The sequence below is a fragment of the Delphinapterus leucas genome, chromosome 11 (assembly GCF_059928025.1).
Source record: "Delphinapterus leucas isolate spDelLeu-1000000601 "Yukka" chromosome 11, BTC_Dleu_Yukka2, whole genome shotgun sequence".
Classification (NCBI taxonomy): Eukaryota; Metazoa; Chordata; class Mammalia; order Artiodactyla; family Monodontidae; genus Delphinapterus; species Delphinapterus leucas.
Window position 1 is genome coordinate 78,750,141 of NC_143139.1, and position 24,010 is coordinate 78,774,150.

Below are 24,010 nucleotides of genomic sequence, written 5' to 3' on the forward strand. Positions count from 1 at the left end.
GCATTCCACAAACCGATAGGCAGAATGGTGCTGCCATAGAAGAATAAAATTCACAAACCCAAAGGGCATCAAGTTTGATTTAATGCCTTTCTTAATCTCCAGATGCTTTCCTGAGGAAATGTTTCTATATTTCCATAAATTCACAGTCAAAAAAGAATTTGGGGCCAAGAGTATGCTATATATTGTTACCTGTTAGGTCTCCATTAAATAAGCTTCAATCATCTTAGGCCCTCAAGTGGCCCATCAGGAGAACATCAGAAATAACTAGTGTACTAGTCAGGGTTTTCCAGAGAAACAGAACCAATAGGATGTGTGTGTGTATATATATATGGGGAGATTTATTTTAACGAACTGGCTCAGGTGATTATGGAGACCATCAAGTCCAAAGTCTGCAGGATGGGCTGGCAGGGTGGAGACACAGAAGAGCTAATGTTACAGAGGAAATGTTCAGAGGAAATCTGAAGGCCATCAGCTGGCCAAATCCCCTCTTGCTCAGAGTTCAGTCGTTTGTTATTTTATTTTATTTTATTTTTTTGCGGTACGCGGGCCTCTCACTGTTGTGGCCTCTCCCGTTGCGGAGCACAGGCTCCGGACGCGCAGGCTCAGCGGCCATGACTCACGGGCCCAGTCGCTCCATGGCATGTGGGATCTTTCCAGACCGGGGCACGAACCCGTGTCCCCCGCATCGGCAGGCGGACTCTCAACCACTGCGCCACCAGGGAAGCCCAGTCGTTTGTTATTTTAATTCCTTCAGTTGATTGGATGAGGCCCATCATATTGGGAGGGCAATGTGCTTTACTCAAAGTCTATGAACTCAAATGTAAATCTCATCCATGAATCCCCTCCAGAACCATCCAGAATACTGTTTTACCTAATAGCTGGGCTCTGTAGCTCAGCCACGTTGACACATAAAATGAACCATCACAACTTGCCTGGTGATATTTTATAATCATTGACTTTTCCACTATATGAATTCTCTTATTTAAGCTCTACAAGGTGTGTGGTGTGTGTGTATATGTAATCACTTTATCCCCAAAGGAAAGGGAAACATCATTGACTGACTGGAGAAATCAACACTAGAATTCAACTTTTTATTGGTGTGGATGAGAAGTACAAGAATGAATGTGTAAAGCTGGACAGAACTTTTGACAACAGATTCCAGTAGCTTTTGATGGTGGTATCTGTGGAAACTACTGTATGAAAATGTAAGCATAGAGATGCGTATTTACATTTTAAAGGAACAGTCTTTGGGTGTGCATAATAACAGAGAGGTATAAAATTCACAAGACATTCCAAAGAATGGGACTTGAGTCTCAAAAAGGAAAAGACACTATTACATTTGGTTTGTGGAATAATAATAATAATAATGGCTAACATTGTAACAAGTCTTTTAAATGCATGATTTTTTAAAAAATTTATTTTATTTATTTTTTTATACAGCAGGTTCTTATTAGTTATCTGTTTTACACATATTAGTGTATACATGTCAATACCAATCTCCCAATTCATCCCACCACCACCACCACCCCCCCGCCACTTTCCCCCCTTGGTGTCCATATGTTTGTTCTCTACATCTGTGTCTCTATTTCTGCCCTGCAAACCGGTTCATCTGTACCACTTTTCTAGGTTCCACATACATGAATTAATATACGATATTTGTTCTTCTCTTTCTGACTTACTTCACTCTGTATGACAGTCTCTAGATCCATCCACATCTCTACAAATGACCCAATTTCATTCCTTTTTATGGCTGAGTAATATTCCATTGTATATATGTACCCCTTCTTCTTTACCCATTCGTCTGGCAGTGGGCATTTAGGTTGCTTTCATGACCTGGCTATTGTAAATAGTGCTGCAATGAACATTGGGGTGCATGTGTCTTTTTGAATTATGGTTTTCTCTGGGTATATGCCCAGTAGTGGGATTGCTGGATCATATGGTAATTCTATTTTTAGTTTTTTAAGGAACCTCCATACTGTTCTCCATAGTGGCTATATCAATTTACATTCCCACCAACAGTGCAAGAGGGTTCCCTTTTCTCCACACCCTCTTCAGCATTTGTTGTTTGTAGATTTTCTGATGATGCCCATTCTAACTGGTGTGAGGTGATACCTCATTGTAGTTTTGATTTGCATTTCTCTAATAATTAGTGATGTTGAGCAGCTTTTCACGTGCTTCTTGGCCATCTGTATGTCTTCTTTGGAGAAATGTCTATTTAGGTCTTCTGCCCATTTTTGGGTTGGGTTGCTTGTTTCTTTAATATTGAGCTGCAAGAGCTGTTTATATATTTTGGATATTAATCCTTTGTCCGTTGATTCATTTGCAAATATTTTCTCCCATTCTGAGGGTTGTCTTTTGGTCTTCTTTGTAGTTTCCTTTGCTTTGCAAAAGCTTTTAAGTTTCATTAGGTCCCATTTGTTTATTTTTTGTTTTTATTTCCATTACTCTAGGAGGTGGATCAAAAAAGATCTTGCTGTGATTTATGTCAAAGAGTGTTCTTCCTATGTTTTCCTCTAAGAGTTTTATAGTGTCCGGTCTTACATTTGGGTCTCTAATCCATTTTGAGTTTCTTTTTGTGTATGGTGTTAGGGAGTGCTCTAATTCCATTCTTTTACATGTAGCTGTCCAGTTTTCCCAGCACCACTTATTGAAGAGACTGTCTTTTCTCCATTGTATATCCTTGCCTCCTTTGTCATAGATTAGTTGACCATAGGTGCGTGGGTTTATCTCTGGGCTTTCTATCCCGTTCCATTGATCTATATTTCTGGTTTTGTGCCAGTACCATATTGTCTTGATTACTGTAGCTTTGTACTATAGTCTGAAGTAAGGGAGTCTGATTCCTCCAGCTGTTTTTTTTCCCTGCATTATTTTTATATAATCTCAAAACGGTCATTCTGAGTCTCCAAATGAGGAGACTGAAGCACAGAATGGCTAAGTAATCTGTCCAAGGTCAAGAAGCCAACAAATGCTAGGAAGTCCTTGGGCAAGGAGGGACTTTGACAGTCATGTGGGTTGCTCTCAAACCCAGTGCCTAATTCCTCCTGACAGCAGTGCTGGCAAATGGCCATCCTGCTTCCACCCATCATCTCCAGACACAGATTACTGCCTGTGTATCATTTTTGCAAATCAAGGAAGAATTCTGGTGAGATGTATGCTTATGAGCAGTGATCTACATTTCATTCTAAGCCCTGCAGCTATAGTTGAGCCCTCCATGCTACCTGGCCATCATTTCACTCATCTCTGGCTGGCTGCTCTTCCTGTTCCTACAATGGACATTTGGAACCTTCACCAGTCTTCCCAGTACCCTTCCCATCCCTGGTCACTCAGAGAGAATGAGTTCCTGCTTCACTGAAAATGTAGGGGCTGTTGGGCATGCAGTCCTGCAACTTACCTCCTTTCCAACCAAAAGTCAGCCTGATCGGCACCCATTCTTCCATCCTAGGGCCTTTACTCCAAATTGATCAGGGCGGTCCAGGATGTCGTTAAGTACGTTGTATAGAGCGGGAAAAGGGGGATTCTTAGTGCACACTTTCTGTTCAAGCTAAACCTTGAATTTTCCCATATGATCTTTTGAAACTTTGCCCACCCTATTTCTGAGTTTCCTGATTCAGGGCTGTTTATCCTATTTTCTACTCACCCATCAGATTTAATGCACAGATTTTTGTTTTTGTTTCTTTTTTATTATAATTTTGGCTTCTCTCTCAACCATAGCGATGACTTGCCTTCCTGAAATTCTTCCTTGAAATATTTAGAGTGGACTGTTGGCTACATAATAATAATAATAGCTAAAGGCTTACTGAGTGCTTACCATATGGCTGGTGCTATTTTAAATGCTTTACAGGGATCTCCTCATATAAAGATACTTAACTTGTCTTGTGTCACTAATTCCTTTGAGAATCTGAACCCTTTTCCCAGAAAAATCTGCACTCAGGAGCATCCACGTATCTTCTGTTTTACTGTCTACTACTGTGGAAGAAACCACCCCCAAACAACAGTTTTTGTTTTTTAAAAATTTATCATGATTCTGTTCATTGGCAGGTGATTCTTCTGCTTCATCTGGTGTCACTGGGACACTAGGGAAGCTGGAAATTCCAAAAAGCCGTCACTCACATGGCTGAAAGTTCGTGGCAGCTGCTAGCTTTTGGCCATCGGCTTCAGATGTCTTCCTCATGGGCATCTCCATGTGGCTGCTTGGACTTCCAACAGTCTGGTGGTCTCAGAGTCGCCGGGATTTTTACATGGCAGCTGGCTTTCCTCAAAGGTTGAAATCTTAAGGCTAGATCTCAAAACTGGCACAGAGACACTTCTTCCAAATTCTATTAAAGTAGATCACAGAGCTTACCCAAGTTCACGGGAGGAAAATACACACACACATGAATACTGGGAGGCAAAATTTAGTACAGGCCACCAAAGGTCCAGCCTACTGTGTGCATGCACAATGATTTCAAGAGGTATGCATACCTTATAAATCCATTTAAAGACCCCAGCGAGTAGATAGACTTCAGGTTAAGGACTCATGACCTGGGATCAAGCAAGATAACCCTTTTATTCAATGAGTCTAGCATAGAGAAGTGGGGAGATGACCGTCACTGTGAAGGGAATTGCACTTGCACAGTGCATTGATGGGCCCATGCATGGCATGTTTCAGGGACAGTAAGAGGTCAGTTAACTAAAAGACTAGGAATTAAGGTTGGAATCAGATTATGGAATATTTTGAAAGGCAGCCTGTGGAGCTTGAACTTCATTCAGTGGGCATTGGGGAGCCATTGCAAGTTTTTAAAAAAAGATATAATAGCACAAATGCCAGAATAATTCAGGAGAATAATAAGAAATAAGGAGAATGGTGTAGAGGGAAATATGTTAAAGAGTTTTAGGAGGTGGTGGGATTTTGACTCAGAAGTAAGTTTTAAAGTCAGGACTAACAAAATCATCCTCATAAAGAATGGAGGCATAAAAATTTACTGTAGAAAAGGGTTTTGTAGTGCATGATGTAGCAAATATATGACAATATAGAAAGCATTATATATATAGTATCATTTTGTGTGTTTGGATTAAGGAAGAGCTCCCTCAGCCTTTCTGACTTCAATTGATAGAAAAAAAAAATCAAGCAGGGAATTTTTGGAATTGCTTTCTGATTCGAGTCCCTAAGAATAAAGAAGAAGCCTGTGGGATCAGAGCAAACCTTGAATGTTAGTGGGTTACTTCTCACTAAGGAAGAATGTTCAACATACAGCAAAAATCCCGAAGGTCAGAAAAGCACTAGTAGTGGTCCAGTTACTGTTTGTCAGCCCACAAAATTGAGTAGAAACCTCCCCACTTTTGGCCCTGAAATGATACCTGCAATAGTGTTTAGAGGATATATATTATACAAGAGGTTAGGTGGAAGGACATAAAAGCTCACATTTATTTCATGGGTGAAATTTCTTTTGCAAACTTGAATCTGCTGCTTGCTTTCTGAAACCACCTCTGTTGGCCTTTATCATCAAGCTTTTGACTCTGTTGGTACCTAAGAGTGCCTCTGCCGGGTGAGGAGAAGGATTGGTGCTGGGCTGTCCATGTTTACTTTGGAGGTTTCTAAGGTTTACTGGCCAATATTTGAGGGCTTGGACAGGATGGGGTTGAGACTGCCATCCAGGAGTGTGGAGCTGATTAAAGTTGTTGAGGCCACAGGGATTTCTCAATACCAGTGGTTCTCAAGCTTAAAAAAAAAAAAAAAAAAAAAGAATGCTTCTGTCTCACCCCAGAAATTTTCACTTAATTGGTCTAGGATAGAGCCTTGGAATGGGGTATTTTGTATGCATGTGTGCTGTTGGTTTTCCGTTTTCTTTTTCTGTTTTAAAACTTTATTTTAAAAGTTTATTGAGGAATAGTTGACAAATGTAACTGTATATATTTAGAATTTTAAATGTGATGATTTGATATACATAGACATCATAAAATGGTTACCAAGATCAAGATAACTGAAAATTTGTGTCCTTTGATCTACATCACTGGAATGGGGAGTTTTAACACGCTGTCCAGGTGATTCTAATGGGCAGCCACATTGGGAAACCACTACTTTATACTCTTTGCTTCTTAGTATGGGGCTCTTACCTATTGAGCTAACTTAACCAGCATGGTTCCTGATTTTGTAAGTATTAAAGTTACTTGGGACAGATTGTTCTCAGGCACTTATGAAGGGATGGAGGATGGCAATAATAAGTCCTGTATTTATGGTATCATAAGTTATTGGCTCAGAAAATGCAGAGAATATTGGAATCAGGTCTTAGAGGATTTTTAGCTTTCTGCTTTTCCAGCAGTTAGGTCTCCGTGGTAAAAACCAGGCAAGAAACAGCCTGGGGAATTCAGTTGCAACAACACTTGAGCTATGAATGAAAGGAAAAGAAAAAAAACATAGCTGTTGAATTTTTCACTCAATGAATCCTAGTGTTGGTGGGTCGTGTGTTTTGTCCTCTTGTACTTGATTCGGGGCGTTCCAGCCTCCCTTCTCAGCAGCACTGACTTCTGGATTTTTATCCTCTCCTTAGCCATTTAGAATGATTACTTCCTGTTGCAATGCATGGCTTCTGGCCCTCTATCTGCTAATTGTACTTTTTTTTTTTTTTTTTTTTTTTTTTGCGGTACGGGGGCCTCTCACTGTTGTGGCCTCTCCCGCTGCGGAGCACAGGCTCCGGACGCGCAGGCTCAGCGGCCGTGGCTCACGGGCCCAGCCGCTCCGCGGCATGTGGGATCCCCCCCCGGAACAGGGCACAAACCCGCGTCCCCTGCATCGGCAGGCGGACTCCCAACCACTGCGCCACCAGGGAAGCCCTGCTAATTGTACTTTTAAAGTCTAATTCCATTTTGGCTGTTCTGCACTAAGTATGGCCTTTCACCTCTCTGATCTGTGTTTTTAACACTGTGTCCACCAGCTAGCGTTTTACTCAACCAATCTCTCTCTTTCTTTCTCAATCCTCCCCCAACCCCCAGTTTATAATACTATTTCATCTCTCTTATTCTGACTTTCAACAACCCAAATATAGTCTCTCAGGCAAAAGTCACATTCAGTAACTTTAGGTTTCTGTTCCCTATATTGGAGCACACTTTTTTTCCCCTCACTTGAACAGCAATGGCCTTTATGCTGACATAGCAAGAGCTTTGTTCTCAGTGTACCAAGAGCTACAAATAAATGTGTGTGTGTGCGTGTATATACATAGTGGGAGAGGGAACGAGAGAAGGTTGATAAGCTGAAATATGGACAAAGATAATGGTCTATGCTGGGCTTGAAAACTAGTTGGACAATCTGTCTTGACTTTAGTTGAAAACTTTTCTTATTGAATTGCCCTCTTGGGGATTGAATCTATTCAAATTGATCTTTTCTATGAGTAGGCACATCATTTTAGAAACGTTTCTGTGAAGATGTGCTGTTTTCATGCTTAGGGAAGCACACTGCATGCTGAGTGAGACCTAAGGAAATGCCAAATTAATGCATTATTTCCCTGGCAATGTTCTTTTCCCAGGAAAGGGCTGCTTTAATAAGGCAGGAGGCTGTGTGTGCTGTGGCATGCCTGCCTCTGTAGGAAGCTTGGTAATCCTCGCCCTGGAAAACTCAGCTCCCGAGTTTGTTGTTTGCACCGCTCCCACTCCTGGCCGTATTATATAAACAGTGGGGAAGAACCACAATGGAAATTATGGCAGAGAATGCTTTACTTAAGCCTTTCAGAATGGCCAGTATTGTGCGTGGCAGTGGGTCTGTTTTCAGCACCCTGCCTGAAAGAGTGAATGGCTGCTGTTCCCAGCCAAATGCAAGTGACGGTGGGGCTCTTCAAACCGTCAGCACGACAATGTTATGAAGCGGGCGAGTCCCTGCTTCTGTCAGTGAGCCATCATTATTCCTCATGAGCCAACGGCAGGAGAGGGCCACTGCGACAAATACACTATTATGTTGCATTTTAACGTGTGCCGATCAGCTTCATGTTGGCCCTGATATCCGTCTCAGGTACTGCTCTTTTCCACAACAGACGCCTGTGTGCTTCCCTCAGCAGTGGCTCCCCAAGGCAGCGGCTCCGCAAGGTGTCTGAGAGAGAGAATAGGCACCACAAGAGGTCACCTCCAAAGAAAGAGAAAGGAACTAAATCCGTGGGAGGATCACACGCTTTCCAATTAAGTCCTGTGATATATTCCAAAGTCCTGTCAGCATCAGTGGCTGAGCAGCCTGCTTGCACGTTCACCGACAGACATATTTGGAGATCAGAGGCTGATACCTATCCAGCCATGATGCGCTTCTGCTGTCAGAGTGCACCAAAGAGTCTGTTGATCTCTGGGGACTTGTAGGTCCTGTGGGGACTTAGTTTTGTTCCTTAAGGAGGGGTGTAAAATGTGGATGTGATGCTTGCCATCACTTGACATTTTAGGCTTGGGTTTGGAAGCGTCCAGAGGTTATTTCCTTGAGCTTCCATACCTTGATTCAAGATGGCTGCTGCCTGGACGCAGTGGTGGCTGGATTGTCACTTCCGGGTCACAGAAACCTGGCCTCCCAGAAGAGGAGATAACTGAGACAATGATCAGAGTAACATTTCTGCCCAACCATGTCTGTCCTATGGGGGAACGGGGAGGAATTTCGTTAAAATATCTGAGCCTGATAATCACTACATTTTAAAAGGTCTGAATATGTACAGAGGTATGTACATACCTTCGGTAAACTTCTCCGTAGTCATCAGCTATTGTCACTTGTACCTTACAAACGGAAGCTCACCTTGAATTTCCTAAACGAGAGGCGTTCCAGGTAGTCTTAGGTCAAAACTCTCTTAGCTTCTGCTCTCTTAGGATATTCCTTTAGCCCAGGGCTCCCAAATGCTGTGATGAACTACCAGGAAAAGAGAAAAATATGGACAATGTGGTGAATTTTTCTTAAAGATGGATTTATTGGAATTAAAGTTCTGTTTTATTTTGAGATTATGACTTTACTACTTGTGGTTGAGTTGTCCTTTCTTTATGAAATGACAGTGACAACACGTTTGTTGTTGTTGTTTTAATGTACTAACTTGGCAAAATGAAGCTTACTGTCTATGGCAAAATACTCAATCCATCTATTCATCCAACTACCTTTTTTTTTTTCCTGGTTCTTGAAATCCAAAAGTCTAGGAACTACTGTTTCACCAAAGAAATCATAAATTCCTAGGAGAAAGATTCAAAATGTCTGTGGGCTCCCCCAGCTGCTAAATAATAATGAACCAAACTATAACAAAGAGCCAATCATGCAGTGGTGTGAGATGTAAACCTGTAAAAAGAGCCACAATTTTTTTTCTAATTAGCAATTCTCTACTCCCTAGCTTTTCAAACCCTTCAGTTTTCTTTCCCATTGATTATCTAGCTAGAAGATGTTTACCAATTAATGCACATGAAATATAATTCATATACTTAGCCATGAAATGCTCACCTTAGTGTTATACTATGAAGCTTTAGCTCCTTTAAAAATGTGTGGCCTTTGTCAGAGACAACTGACATAGACTCTTTTAAAGTGAACAAATTCCCAGCCTCTTCTAAACTTTACTTCTTGAACACTGGGGCCAGGTTTCAAACAAAGTTATAATGTGAATGCTCAATGATAGCTGTCTATACTTTCAAGCTTCTACCAGGTATTATGTAAGACATTCTTAATCTCTCCAGCATGATTGTATGAGCTTCCATGATGTGCGATTCCACAATGAATATTTGAATCACAAGTTTGGTTCTTTTGACAGGTACATCTTCAATGGAAAGAATCACACAGATATTCTTTAACATCCTATATTTATTATCCATTGCTGCATATAAATTACTACAAACTTGGTGACTTAAAACAATACCCTTTGATCATTTCACAGCTTTGGTGTGTCAGGAATCTGGGCATAGCTTGGCTGGGTTCTCTGCATCAGGGTCTCTCATGGACTGCCATCAAGGTGTTGGTCAGGGCTGGGTCTCATCTGAGGAATCAGCCGGGGAAGGACCTGCTAACAAGCTCATGTGTTTGTTAGCAAAATTCTGTTTCTGGGGGGTTGTTGCAGTGGAATAAGGGCCTCAGTTCCTAGCTTACTGTATGCTGGAGGCCACCCTCAGTTCTTTGCCATGTGGGCCTCTCCAAAATGGCTACTTGCTTCATCAGAGCATGCCAGCTGAAAAGTGAAAAGAGAATTAGCTAGCAAGATAGAAGTTACGATCTTATGTAACATAAACATGGAAATGACATCCCATCCCTGTGCCATAGTCTATTGGTTAAAAGCAAGTCATAGGTCCCACCCACACTCAAGAAAATGGGATTACATAAGGGCATGAATATAAAGAGGCAGGGATAATTAAATAACTTTCAAATTAAATGACTTTAAAAAATACAATAAAACATCATTACATACAATTCTCTTTGAAAAGTCTTTCCAATTCAATCTTCAAAATTAACTTACACAATTTTGTGCAAAAAACACTGACCTCAAATAAATAGGGGGAAAAGTGGGAAGAGCTAAACTGTTTTTATGTTTTGTTTTTTAAATTAAAAGTTAAAAACAGCAGCTGCACTTCAAAGTATTTGCAGGATGAAATGCATCGAGAAGGCTATGAAAAACAGCCTTCAGAGTCAGAATTATATTTTCAAGTGAGGTTTTCTGTATTCAAAATTCACAATGGATGCCTTTGCTGAGAACCTTCACCATGCCCTCTTTGACCAGCTGTAGGAGGAACCTGGCCTCTGTTGTCACATTATGCATGCTCTGAAAGTTCATGGCAGCCATGCAGAGATTGTCAAAGTAGTGCAAAGGGGTTTTGGATTGATTGAGGTCATATCCAAAGCAATTAGAGTCTGTCCGCACATACACATAACCCTGGACTTTGGAGGTATGAAACCTAAGAGCCATGCTTGGTTCTTTGTTTCCATCCGTTCTGAGAGGAAAGAGGTCTTTGAGTTTGTTTGGGGGAAGTTGGTCTGAAATGATGAATTATAGACTAGTCTGTAATGGCATGTAAGTTTGCTACTTATAGTAGAGAATATCTTAAAGTTAATGCCAATTAAGTATTATCAAGGGAAGTTTCTCTCTAGCATGCTTTAATAACTGTATCATATCCATTTATAATTATCATTTTGTTTTCATTTCAGTCAATCACTGAGGAAGTGTTTCTTGTGTTTCAGTACATGATAAATGCAGTAGGGAGTACAAATTAAGGTTATGACAAGGTTTGCTCTCTGAAGAGACTTGTGGGGCTTCCCTGGTGGCGCAGTGGTTGAGAATCCACCTGCTGATGCAGGGGACACAGGTTCGTGCCCCGGTCCGGGAAGATCCCACATGGCGCGGAGGGGCTAGGCCCGTGAGCCATGGCCGCTGAGCCTGCGCGTCCAGAGCCTGCGCTCCACAACGGGAGAGGCCACAACAGTGAAGAGACTTGTGTTTAGAAGCAAGGAGTGGTGAGAGGGGAACAAAACATACACAGTTGTAATGGAGAACAAAATAGAATTACACAATCAAATGCTAAATGCATTTAACAACACCCTCAACTCTGTGGTACAGGAAAGAGAGAGAGCCATGCTGGGTGAAGTTACTAGAAGCCTTCTTGAGGGGAGTAGTACTTGAAAGATAAGTGGAGTCTGGATAGGAAGTGAGAAAGAATGTTAGGAGAATGTGAAAAGAAAATAAAGGGAAACAGGAAGAGCCTGGAACTCATAGAGAAAACTTTAAGAAGCTGTATACAGTGAAGGGAAGGGGAGCAATGAAAATTAAAGTCAGAGGAATACGGATAGGTTTGCTTTTGAATGCTGGGGTGAGAGTAGTAACTTGATGGGCAGTGGAGAATCGTTCAGGATTCTTCAGCAGAGGAGAAAAGTGGCATTTGAGGGGGATCTGTTTGGTGGGTATGTGCACGATGGTTAATATTAAGAGAGCCTGGAAGAGACAGGCTTGGGGTTACAAAAGTCTGGGCTAGATTGGTAGTAATGGACATAATATATTGAAGCAATATTTATGACAAAGAAATCCACAATTTGGAGAGACTGTCTAGATGTACTAATAGCAGCAGAGCGTGTGTTCACGCCTGACCTTGCCAGCCTCTTCTCTCCACTGGAAATTGGATAGCATCTAGGCAATTAGGGACCTAGTTAGGATTCACATTGATCACTGGCTGTGCTAACAAGTTATTATCTCTTGGCTTTGATTCCTGGGATATTTGTTTATTAATAAAGACCTCCAAAGTCCAACAGCCTCTAAGAGTTATTGATATTTTAGACCTTATAACAGTGAGTCAGGAGGGACCTTTATATGTTCTTCAGACCACACCATATACATGATCAGATGCTGGCTATAACAGTACTTTCTAAGGTGTTCCACAAACCAGTGGTTTCCATAATATTTAATAGGTTGTCTGACAAAAACAAAAACACAAAATGAATATGTATGTTGTGGAAAGATCCATGCTCAAATAAGTTTGGGAAATTCTGAGTTAAAATTCAAAAATCTCCAAGGTTCAGCGTTAATGAACTACCAAGAGGAATGTGGGAGGAGTTATAATCAAAAGTGTTTCCCAAACGGAACCCTGTGTGTGTGTGTGTGTGTGTATCTGTGTGTGTGTGTATGTGTGTGTGTGTGTGTGTGTGTGTGTGTATAGCATGCATGCACATCATCCTTAGGACTAGTGTTTTGCCCAACATGCTTGGGTAAAGGTCAGGGTATTAACAAATTTTCCGTGAAGTCAGTTGATGTTTTGGCCTGTGGATCATCATGTTTCTTCTTATCATAACGTCCTTTAATGTTTTATATAACTGCATTTTTTTTCTTTTGCATTTTTATTTACATAATTATCAAAACAACAAACTGCAAATCCCATTAAATCTTTTTAGAAGAATTATATATCTTAAAGAAAGTTGAAATACATCTCTCAACATTGCAAACATTGAATGAAGGACACAAGCACTATTGTCTTGCAAACTTCCAAAGAAAACCTAATATAATCATTCAGACTTTAATACTCTCCCTTCTCATGACAATTTCAATTATATTCATGTTTCTGGGGGATGGAATTTAGAAATATACCACTTTAATGAATATAGCAAGTCTCATATGACCGCTGCTACCGATACAGTTTTGCACAGATGTGTGCCTTCTCTGTATGCTTCCTCATCACTTTTTAAGTACCTGCCTTGTGCACGTGTATACATTTGCATTTTAATGTGAAAAAGGATGGCCCAATGAAAGAAGAATGATTGATATTGTGTATCCCAAAAGAACTCCTTCCCTACCTCCCCTTATACTTTCATTTCCTAATTTAGTTCCTTTTGCATGAAGTGGTGGAGGGATGTAAAGCAACACTGTTCCTGATTGGTGAGATGTCCTTTGGAATCTGATGGTTCCAGTTTTCACAAATATGGATCAAGTGGCACCATAGAGTATATTATGAAAGGGGTCCCAATTTTTCTTCCCCTTCCTTGCTGACATTATGCTTTTATTTGGAACGAATTGTTTATCTCTTATTTTTCAGAGGAGAGTCAACAAGAAAAAGGCAAGTGCCAATAACATATTCCACTGTGTACCTTGTTCCTCTCTCATCTTCTTCTTGTGCCCTTGAAACGCTTAATGATCATCTGCCTTAACTCAAACAGAGACATGTTTTTACATGATTTTATGTCGGTATCTTACCCTTCCACCTCAGGTTACCTATGTTCATTTGCAACTCAATTTATGCCCTTATTACCTCTTTCATATTTCTAGTCATTGTGATCAAGGAGACAGAGCCTTTCTGTGAATAGAATTTTATTGCTCAGATATGTGTCATGTTTGGATATTTTAAAGTTCTGACGTGTCAGTTTTCTCCAAGATAAGCTTTTTTGATTTAGATCTCTCTTCAATTCCACATAACACCTCTTTTCTATTCCTTTCGTGTTATTTAATTTAGAATGATGAGCTTTTCCTCACAGAAATGTATATGAGATTACAGTATTCTCTCCTCTTTTAAAGTGAGGAAATATGTCCTAAAAGGCATCTAAATTTAGGAAAGTTATAACTTGGGAGACAGAGATGAGTATTAATAAATATTTCAGTCTACTGAACACAGGAGACATGTGAAAAGAGACCACACAGTGGATGTAACACTGCCAGAGAGGTGTCCTCCAAGACTGTAGGACATGGAAAAATGTGCATAGTACATAAAAGCTTGAATCCTATGAATCGTGAGGACTCCCAAATACTGTCTTTTAAGAAAATGTCAATTCTATAAATGAGCTAATCTCTTGAAATTTTTTTTGACATCTTTATTGGAGTATAATTGCTTTACAATGGTGTGTTAGTTTCTGCTTTATAACAAAGTGAATCAGCTATACATATACATATATCTCCATATCTCCTCCCTCTTGTATCTCCCTCCCACCCTCCCTATCCCATCCCTCTAGGTGGTCACAGAACAGGGAGCTGATCTCCCTGTGCTATGCGGCTGCTTCCCACTAGCTATCTATTTTATATTTGGTAGTGTATATATGTCCATGCCACTCTCTCACTTCGTCCCAGCTTACCCTTCCTCCTCCCGGTGTCCTGAAGTCCATTCTCTACGTCTGTGTCTTTATTCCTGTCCTGCATCTAGGTTCTTCAGAACCATTTTGTTTTTGTTTTTAGATTCCATATATATGTGTTAGCATACGGTATTTGTTTTTCTCTTTCTGACTTGCTTCACTCTGTGTGACAGACTCTAGGTCCATCCACCTCACTACAAAAAACTCAATTTCATTTCCTTTTATGGCTGAGTAATATTATATTGTATATATGTGCCACATCTTCTTTATCCATTCATCTATCAGAGGACACTTAGGTTGCTTCCATGTCCTGGCTATTGTAAACAGAGCTGCAATGAACATTGTGGTACATGACTCCTACTGAATCACAGTTTTCTCAGGGTATATGCCCAGTAGTGGGATTGCTGGGTTGTACGGTAGTTCCATTTTTAGTTTTTTAAGGAACCTCCATAGTGGCTGTATCAATTTGCTTTCCTACCAACAGTGCAAGAGGGTTCCCTTTTCTCCACACCCTCTCCAGCATTTATTGTTTGTAGATTTTTTGATGATGGCCATTCTGACTGGTGTGAGGTGATACCTCATTGTAGTTTTGATTTGCATTTCTCTAATGATTAGTGATGTTGAGCACCCTTTCATGTGTTTCTTGGTAATCTGTTTGGAGAATCTTGGTAATCTTGTTTGGAGAAATGTCAATTTAGGCCTTCTGCCCATTTTTGGATTGGGTTGTTTGTTTTTTTGATATTGAGCTGCATGAGCTGCTTGTAAATTTTGGAGATTAATCCTTTGTCAGTTGCTTCATTTGCAAATATTTTCTCCCATTCTGAAGGTTGTCTTTTCATCTTGTTTATGGTTTCCTTTGCTGTGCAAAAGATTTTAAATTTCACTAGGTCCCATTTGCTTATTTTTGTTTTCATTTCCATTTCTCTAGGAGGTAGGTCAAAAAAGATCTTGCTGTAATTTATATCATAGAGTGTTCTGCCTATGTTTTCCTCTAAGAGTTTTATATTTTCTGGCCTTACATTTAGGTCTTTAATCCATTTTGAGTTTATTTTTGTGTATGGTGTTAGGGAGTGTTCTAATTTCATTCTTTTCCATGTAGCTGTCCAGTTTTCCCAGCACCACTTATTGAAGAGTCTGTCTTTCCTCCACTGTATATTCTTGCCTCCTTTATCAAAGATAAGGTGACCATATGTGCATGGGTTTATCTCTGAGCTTTCTGTCCGATTTCACTGATCTGTATTTCTGTTTTTGTGCCAGTACCATGCTGGCTTGATTATTGTAGCTTTGTAGTATAGTCTGAAGTCAGGGAGCCTGATTCCTCTAGCTCTGTTTTTCTTTACCAGATTGCTTTGGCTATTCGGGGTCTTTTGTGTTTCCATACAAATTGAGAAATTTTTTGTTCTAGCTCTGTGAAAAATGCCAGTGGTAGTTTGGTAGGGATTGCATTGAATCTGTAGATTGCTTTGGGTAGTATAGTCATTTTCACAGTGTTGATTCTTCCAATCCAAGAACATGGTATATCTTTCCATCTGTTTGTATCATCTTTAATTTGTTTCATCAGTGTCTTATAGTTTTCTGCATACAGGTATTTTGTCTCCTTAGGTAGGTGTATTCCTAGGTATTTAATTCTTTTTGTTGTAGTGGTAAATGGGAGTGTTTCCTTAATTTCTCTTTCAGATTTTTCATCATTAGTGTATAGGAATGCAAGAGATTTCTGTGCATTAATTTTGTATCCTGCTACTTTACCAAATCTATTGATTAGCTCTAGTAGTTTTGTGGTAGCATCTTTAGGATTCTGTATGTATAGTATTATGTCATCTGCAAACAGTGACAACTTTACTTCTTCTTCTCCAGTTTGGATTCCTTTTATTTCTTTTTCTTCTCTGATTGCTGTGGCTAAAACTTCCAAAACTAGTTGAATAATAGTGGTGAGAGTGGGAAACCTTGTCTTGTTCCTGATCTTAGAGGAAATGGTTTCAGTTTTTCACCATTGAGAATGATGTTGGCTGTGGGTTTGTCATGTATGGCCTTTATTATGTTGAGGTAAGTTCCCTGAATGCCTACTTTCTGGAGGGTTTTTATCATAAATGGGTGTTGAATTTTGTTGAGAGGTTTTTCTGCATCTGTTGAAAGGATCATATGGTTTTTCTCCTTCAGTTTGTTAATATGGTTTATCACATTGAGATTTGTGTATATTGAAGAATCCATGCATTCCTGGGATAAACCCCACTTGATCATGCTATATGATCCTTTTAATGTTCTGTTGGATTCTGTTTGCTAGTATTTTGTTGAGGATTTTTGCATCTATGTTCATCAGTGTATTGTCCTGTAGTTTTCTTTTTTTGTGACATCTTTGTCTGGTTTTAGTATCAGGGTGATGGTGGCCTTGTAGCATGAGTTTGGGAGTGTTCCTCCCTCTGCTATAATTTGGAAGAGTTTGAGAAGGATAGGTCTTAGCTGTTCTGTAAATGATAAAATTGGCTTTGAAGCCATCTGGTTCTGGGCTTTTTTTGTTGGAAGATTTTTAATCACAGTTTCAATTTCAGTGCTTGTGATTGGTCAGTTTATATTTTCTATTTCTTCCTGGTTCAGTCTCAGAAGGTTGTGCTTTTCTAAGAATTTATCCATTTCTTCCAAGTTTTCCATTTTATTGGCATATAGTTGCTTGTATTGATCCTTTGTTTTTCTGCAGTGTCAGTTGTTACTTCTCCTTTTTCATTTCTAATTCTATTGATTTGAGTCTTCTCCCATTTTTTCTTGATTAGTCTGGCTAATGGTTTATCAATTTTGTTTATCTTGTCAAAGAACAAGCTTTTAGTTTTATTGATCTTTGCTATTTTTTTCTTTGTTTCCATTTCATTTATTTCTGACCTGATCTTTATGATTTCTTTCCTTCTGCTAACTTTGGGGCTTTTTTGTTCTTTCTCTAATTGCTGTAGGTGTAAGTTTGGGTTGTTTATTTGAAATGTTTCTTGTTTCTTGAGGTAGGATTGTATTGCTATTAACTTCCCTCTTAGAACTGCTTTTGTTGTATCCCATAGGTTTTGGGTCATCATGTTTTCATTGTCATTTGTTTTGGGTATTTTTTGATTTCCTCTTTGATTTTTTCAGTGATCTCTTTGTTATTTAGTAGTATACAGTTTAGCCTCTGTGTGTTTGTATTTTTTACAGCTTTTTTCCTGTAATTGATGTGTAGTCTCATAGTGTTGTGGTCAGAAAAGATACTTGATACATTTTCAATTTTCTTAAATTTACCAAGGCTTGATTTTGACCCAAGGTATGATCTATCCTGGAAATGTTACATGAACACTTGAGAAGAAAGTGTATTCTGTTGTTTGTGGATGGTATGTGTGATAAATATCAGTTAAGTCCATCTTGTTTAATGTATCATTTAAAACTGTGTTTCCTCATTTATTTTCATTTTAGATGATCTGTCCATTGTTTAAAGTGGGGTGTTTAAGTCCCCTACTATGATTGTGTTACTGTCGATTTCCCCTTTTATGGCTGTTAGCATTTGTCTTATGTACTGAGGTGCTCCTGTGTGGGGTTCATAAATATTTCCAATTGTTATATCTTCTTTTTGGATTGATCCCTTGACCATTATGTAATGTCCTTCTCTGTCTCTTGTAATAGACTTTATTTTAAAGTCTATTTTGTCTGATATGAGAACTGCTACTCCAGCTTTTTTTTGATTTCCATTTGCGTGGAATATCTTCTTCCATCCCCTCACTTTCAGTCTGTATGTGTCCCTAGGTCTGAAGTGGGTCTGCTGTAGACAGCATATATACGGGTGTTGTTTTTGTATCCATTCAGCCAGTGTATGTCTTTTGGTTGGAGCATTTAATACATTTACATTTAAGGTAGTTATATAGCTTCATTTTAAAGCTATTTCTTTCCCAAAAGTACCTATCCAGAAATTGGGCAAGAAAAAAATGAAGAAAGAAAGAAAGAGGCAAAAGTAACTCTTTGCTTGATGTTTCTTATAAGTGTTTTGAGAAAGGCATAGGAAGTGAAGTGATTCACCCTAATGTTGCTACCTTCCTGGGATGTTGAGTTGCCTGATTTTCAAAAATTCTTTGCTTTTTACCACTACCCTCATTCAACAGGCAGGTATGGGTTTAAATGCTGCCTCGATAGCTCTCCTGTTGTGGGTGTTTGGATAAGTTACTTAACCTTCCAGCTCCCTCCATCTTTTTCTGTTTCTTTTCTTTCCATTAATTTATATTTTTCTACTCCATGAACTTTGTTTCTTAGAGTTTTTATAGGAAGAGCAAGTATACCTTTAAACTCATAAATCTTTGAAAAACAGAGTTTAGGACATAAGCATTTGAAGATTATTTTAACTACTTTGAAGCTAAAACCATGACACCAAATGAAGTTGCCCATGGAGAGTGTATACTTGCATGTTGAATATACGTTCTGGGAATATAAGTTCTCTATGTGACTCCTCGTTCAGATTTGTTAATACCAAGAGAGAGCAGTCCTGACACATAAGAAGCTGCACTCAGTAAAAAATGATGGCTCTTACTCATATTATTTATTGTCCACCTGCTATGTGTAAGGTAGTAGCAATGCAGCTGGGAACAAAGGTACTAGAACTAGATACAACACAACTAGAGCAACAAAGAAATGCAGCTGTCTCAAGCACGCATACTAGATCCTTACTCATCTTTAAAATGCTGACTTTCAAGGCATCTAACTGCCCCTAGTACCTAAGGTCGAGTCTGCAGTGCTATGTCTTGTCGCGATAGCAGTTCTTTAATTATCAACCACCAAAAGCACTAAGGTACTTAATCCATTTTTTGTTTATTCGAGCTGCCCTTTCCTTTCCCAATTCCTCATGAATGTTATTGAGCTAAGTAGCAGTTAGTTGCCCATTAATATTCTCCAGTTTAAGGTTTCCTTGTACAACTCATCCCTAGCTTTTTAATACTGTTTAAAATGCATCTTAACTTTTAAATTTCTAATTTATTGAGTTCAAATTATGTCATCACATGAGGCTACCTCTGTGAAACCTTCCCTGACCTCCCATCAACCCCAGAAAGAGCCAACTGCTCTCTCCATTATTCTCTGCCTCTATTGTACTCCTATCATGTGAATGGCATTTAATTATTTAGATGTTGAACTCACAGAGCACTGGAGCTATATATTAATCATCTCTGTTGCTATCACATAACACAGAGTCTGAACCATAAATTAGTTGAATTGGACTGAACAAGCACAGAAAAAAACACTGCCAGGAATCTCAGATAGCAATGTATTTCTGGCCAGTCTGTACCTTGTCTCCAAGCCACCGTATACAATGCCAGGAAGGGAACCAGGTACGTGAAAACTCATTTGGGAAATTCCAGTGAGTATAGTCATAAATATTAGAAGAGAGGAGACCCTTTTCTTGCTTCTTTTGTTAAACACTTACCAGAAAACGTTAACAGGCAAGAGTTTCGAAGGGTTCACACCAAAGTAGGAAATTTTCAATATACTTAGTGGCTTGTAAATATTTATCTTTTTAAGCATATCAAGACAGAAGTTGTTGAATCTGAACCTGCTATGAATTTTAACAATATTTGAAATATTTTATAGCTAATTAGGCAATTTGATATTTGGCTGCTGCCTTGGGGAATGTACAATGACCTATTAACAATTTAACACTAGGCCAATTAGGTAAAACTTTCAGCTTCCTGGAAATGCCTAAGTATTATAGACATGATATCATGCTTGGGTAACTAGATATTAACCAATGCCCTTCTCACTCCCGCCTAGGAGAGCTGGATAACTTCCCAAAAACCACAGTTCTGTGGCCCAGCGAGCACTGATAGCCCTCCCCATGTGGCTGAGGGTGATGATGCTGGTAGTGGTGGGGGCGGGCTTGGGAGTTCGAGGGAGTAAGCTTACTTCCTCCTTCATTCTCTCCCTCTCTCCCTGCTCTCTCTTTCTCTCTCTCTCTCTCTCTCACCTGCCCTCACCTCCCCTCCCCTTCCCTCTGCTGAGCCACCATGTTGCCACATCAGTCTGCATGAAGCCCAGCTCCCTTCTTGGCTTTTTAAAAACTTCACTTGAACTTGAGTTTAGTAACTTTATTAAAGAATCAGGGAAAGGGGTAAGGGATCAATACAGGATTTGCTCACAGAGGATGCGCAGTTAGCCTTCTTGTTGCTTTCCCCATGCAATTCATCTTCCTCCAATATATCCTCCAGTATAACTGAGTTTTTCCATTTCCCTCATACAGAAAAGTTCCACCTGCATTCAGGGCTTAATATTTACTGTAATGTAGCTTATCAAAGTCTCTTCACAACAAAGATAAAGCTTTTCTTGAAATGAGTTCTAGAGCCAGCAGCTACATTTTTCCATATTGTTATTCCTATGATATTTAAAAAACTAGTTTGTATTGGTTTAGCTTGAAAGTTACAGTAAGTGATTTCTTGTAACTTTGCTTGGTTTGGGGTGAGGCAGAGCTAGGGAGTGACCTGGACTATAAAAGTTCTGCAACCAGCAATGCTTTTAGCTCTATCCTATCCATTTCAGTGTCCATTTATATTTTAAATGTTCTGGACACAAGAATTGTCAAGACTTGTGTGATTGTGTAGACTGATGTATGGTATATCAGGGTTCAACCAAAGAAGTATCAATAGAACCAGTAGGAGATGTAGATAGATAGATGATAGATAGATAGATAGATAGATAGATAGACATATAAAGGGATTTATTACAAAGAATTGGCTTACATGAATGTGGAGGCTGGCTAAGCAAGTCTGAAATCTGTAAGGAAGGGAAGGTCATGAGCCATCTGGAATTCATAAGCAAGGGCTGAAGCTATTGTCCAAAGACAGAATTTCTTCTGCTTTTGGGAGAAGCCTCAGCCCTGATTTTTTAAAAAATTTTATTGTAAAATATACATAACAGTTCTACCCATATTATATAGTATGAAATCCTGGATATTTTTGGACTTTAACTAAAGTCAGTTGGTTAGGAATTTAATTACATCTCTAAAATACCTTCACAGAACCACCTAGATTAGTGTTTGGTGGAATCACTGAGAACTGTAGCCTAACCAAGCTGACATATCATAAACTATTACAGATGGGTAAACCGAATAAAATGTTTATCAAAGGATGATGGTTAGAATGTATTCAACAAAAATTGTAGTAGTTTAATAATAACAAAAAAAGGAAGAACTCTCCTTCTACTATATTCAACTGTTCACCAAAGTGTTTTTCCTAAGGAAACATTTAAAAGTACCTTGGCAAATGTACAACTTAAAGAGTTATTTTGATTTGTACTGGGAGAAATAATGCTTATTTTTGTTTATTGCATTTTTACTTTTCTACTTGAATTTATAATTATGGCCTAAGAAAGAAAAGTAAATAAAATTAGCTTGTTTTTTAAATGAACTACTAAGAGTTTTTATAATATAGAACTCATTAAGCCAATAAATTTATTCATTCAACAAATATATAATGTGAAGGGTAGTATATGGCAGACACTAATCTGGATTCTGTGGATAGAATGGTGAATAAAACAAATGCTGACCAATGCTGCTTTCAAGAATTCTAGTCTAGTCAAGGAGGAAGAACATATTAAATATTGACACAAATACTTTTCACAAACGTGATAGTTTCTATGAGTCTACATTAAATGGTTCTCTTTTTTTTTGAATTTTATTTTACTTATTTTTTTATACAGCAGCATCTAATTAGTTATCTATTTTTTACTTATTAGTGTATATATGTCAATCCCGATCTCCCAATTCATCTCACCATCACCACCCCCACTGCCACTTGCTCCCTTTGGTGTCCATACGTTTGTTCTCTACATCTGTGTCTCTATTTCTGTCCTGCAAACCAGTTCATCTGTACCATTTTTCTAGGTTCCACATATGTGCATCAATATACGATACATGTTTTTCTCTTTCTGACTTACCTCACTCTGCATGACAGTCTCTAGACCCATCCAGTCTCTACAAATGACCCAATTTCGTTCCTTTTTATGGCTGAGTAGTATTCCATTGTATATATATACCACTTCTTCTTTATCCATTCGTCTGTCACTGGGCATTTAGGTTGCTACCATGACCTCACTATTGTAAATAGTGCTGCAATGAATATTGGGGTGCATGTGTCTTTTTTTTTTTTTTTTTGCTGTACGTGGGCCTCACTGTTGTGGCCTCTCCCATTGTGGAGCACAGGCTCCGGACGTGCAGGCTCAGCGGCCATGGCTCACGGGCCCAGCCACTCCGCGGCATGTGGGATCTTCCCAGACCAGGGCACGAACCCATGTCCCCTGCATCAACAGGTGGACTCTCAACCACTGCGCCACCAGGGAAGCCCTATTATTAGTTTTTTAGGGAACCTCTATACTGTTCTCCATAGCGGCTATATCAATTTACATTCCCACCAACAGTGCCAGAGGGTTCCCTTTTCTCCACATCCTCTCCAACATTTGTTGTTTGTAGATTTTCTGATGATGCCCATTCTAACTGGTGTGAGGTGATACCTCATTGTAGTTTTGATTTGCATTTCTCTAGTAATTAGTGATGTTGAGCAGCTTTTCATGTGCTTCTTGGCCATCTGTATATCTTCTTTGGAGAAATGTCTATTTAGGTCTTCTGCCCATTTTTGGATTCGGTTGTTTGTTTTTATAATATTGAGCTGCACGAGCTGTTTATATATTTTGGAGATTAATCCTGTGTCTGTTGATTCATTTGAAAATATTTTCTCCCATTCTGAGGGTTGGCTTTTCGTCTTGTTTGTAGTTTCTCTTGCTTTGCAAAAGTTTTTTAAGTTTCATTAGGTCCCATTTGTTTATTTTTTGTTTTTATTTCCATTACTCTTGGAAGTAGATCAAAAAAGATCTTGCTGTGATTTATGTCAAAAAGTGTTCTTCCTTTGTTTTCCTCTAAGAGTTTTATAGTGTCCGGTGTTACATTTAGGTCTCGAATCCATTTTGAGTTTATTTTTGTGTATAGTGTTTGGGAGTGTTCTAATTTCATTTACATGCAGCTGTCCAGTTTTCCCAGCACCACTTATTGAAGAGACTGTCTTTTCTCCATATATAGGTATATTCTTGCCTCCTTTGTCATAGATTAGTTGACCATAGGTGCGTGGGTTTATCTCTGAGCTTTCTATCCTGTTTCATTGATCTATATTTCTGGTTTTGTGCCAGTACCATATTGTCTTGATTACTGTAGCTTTGTACTATAGTCTGAAGACAGGGAGTCTGATTCCTCCAGCTCTGTTTTTTTCCCTCAAGGCTGCTTTGGCCATTCAGAGTCTTTTGTGTCTCCATACAAATTTTAAGATTTTAGTTCTGTAAAAAATGCCACTGGTAATTTGATAGGGATTTCATTGAATCTATAGATTGCTTTGGGTAGTATAGACATTTTCACCCTATTGATTCTTCCAGTCCAAGAACATGGTATATCTCTTCGTCTGTTTGTGTCATCTTTGATTTCTTTCATCAGTGTCTTATAGTTTTCTGAGTACAGGTCTTTTACCTCCGTAGGTAGGTTTATTCCTA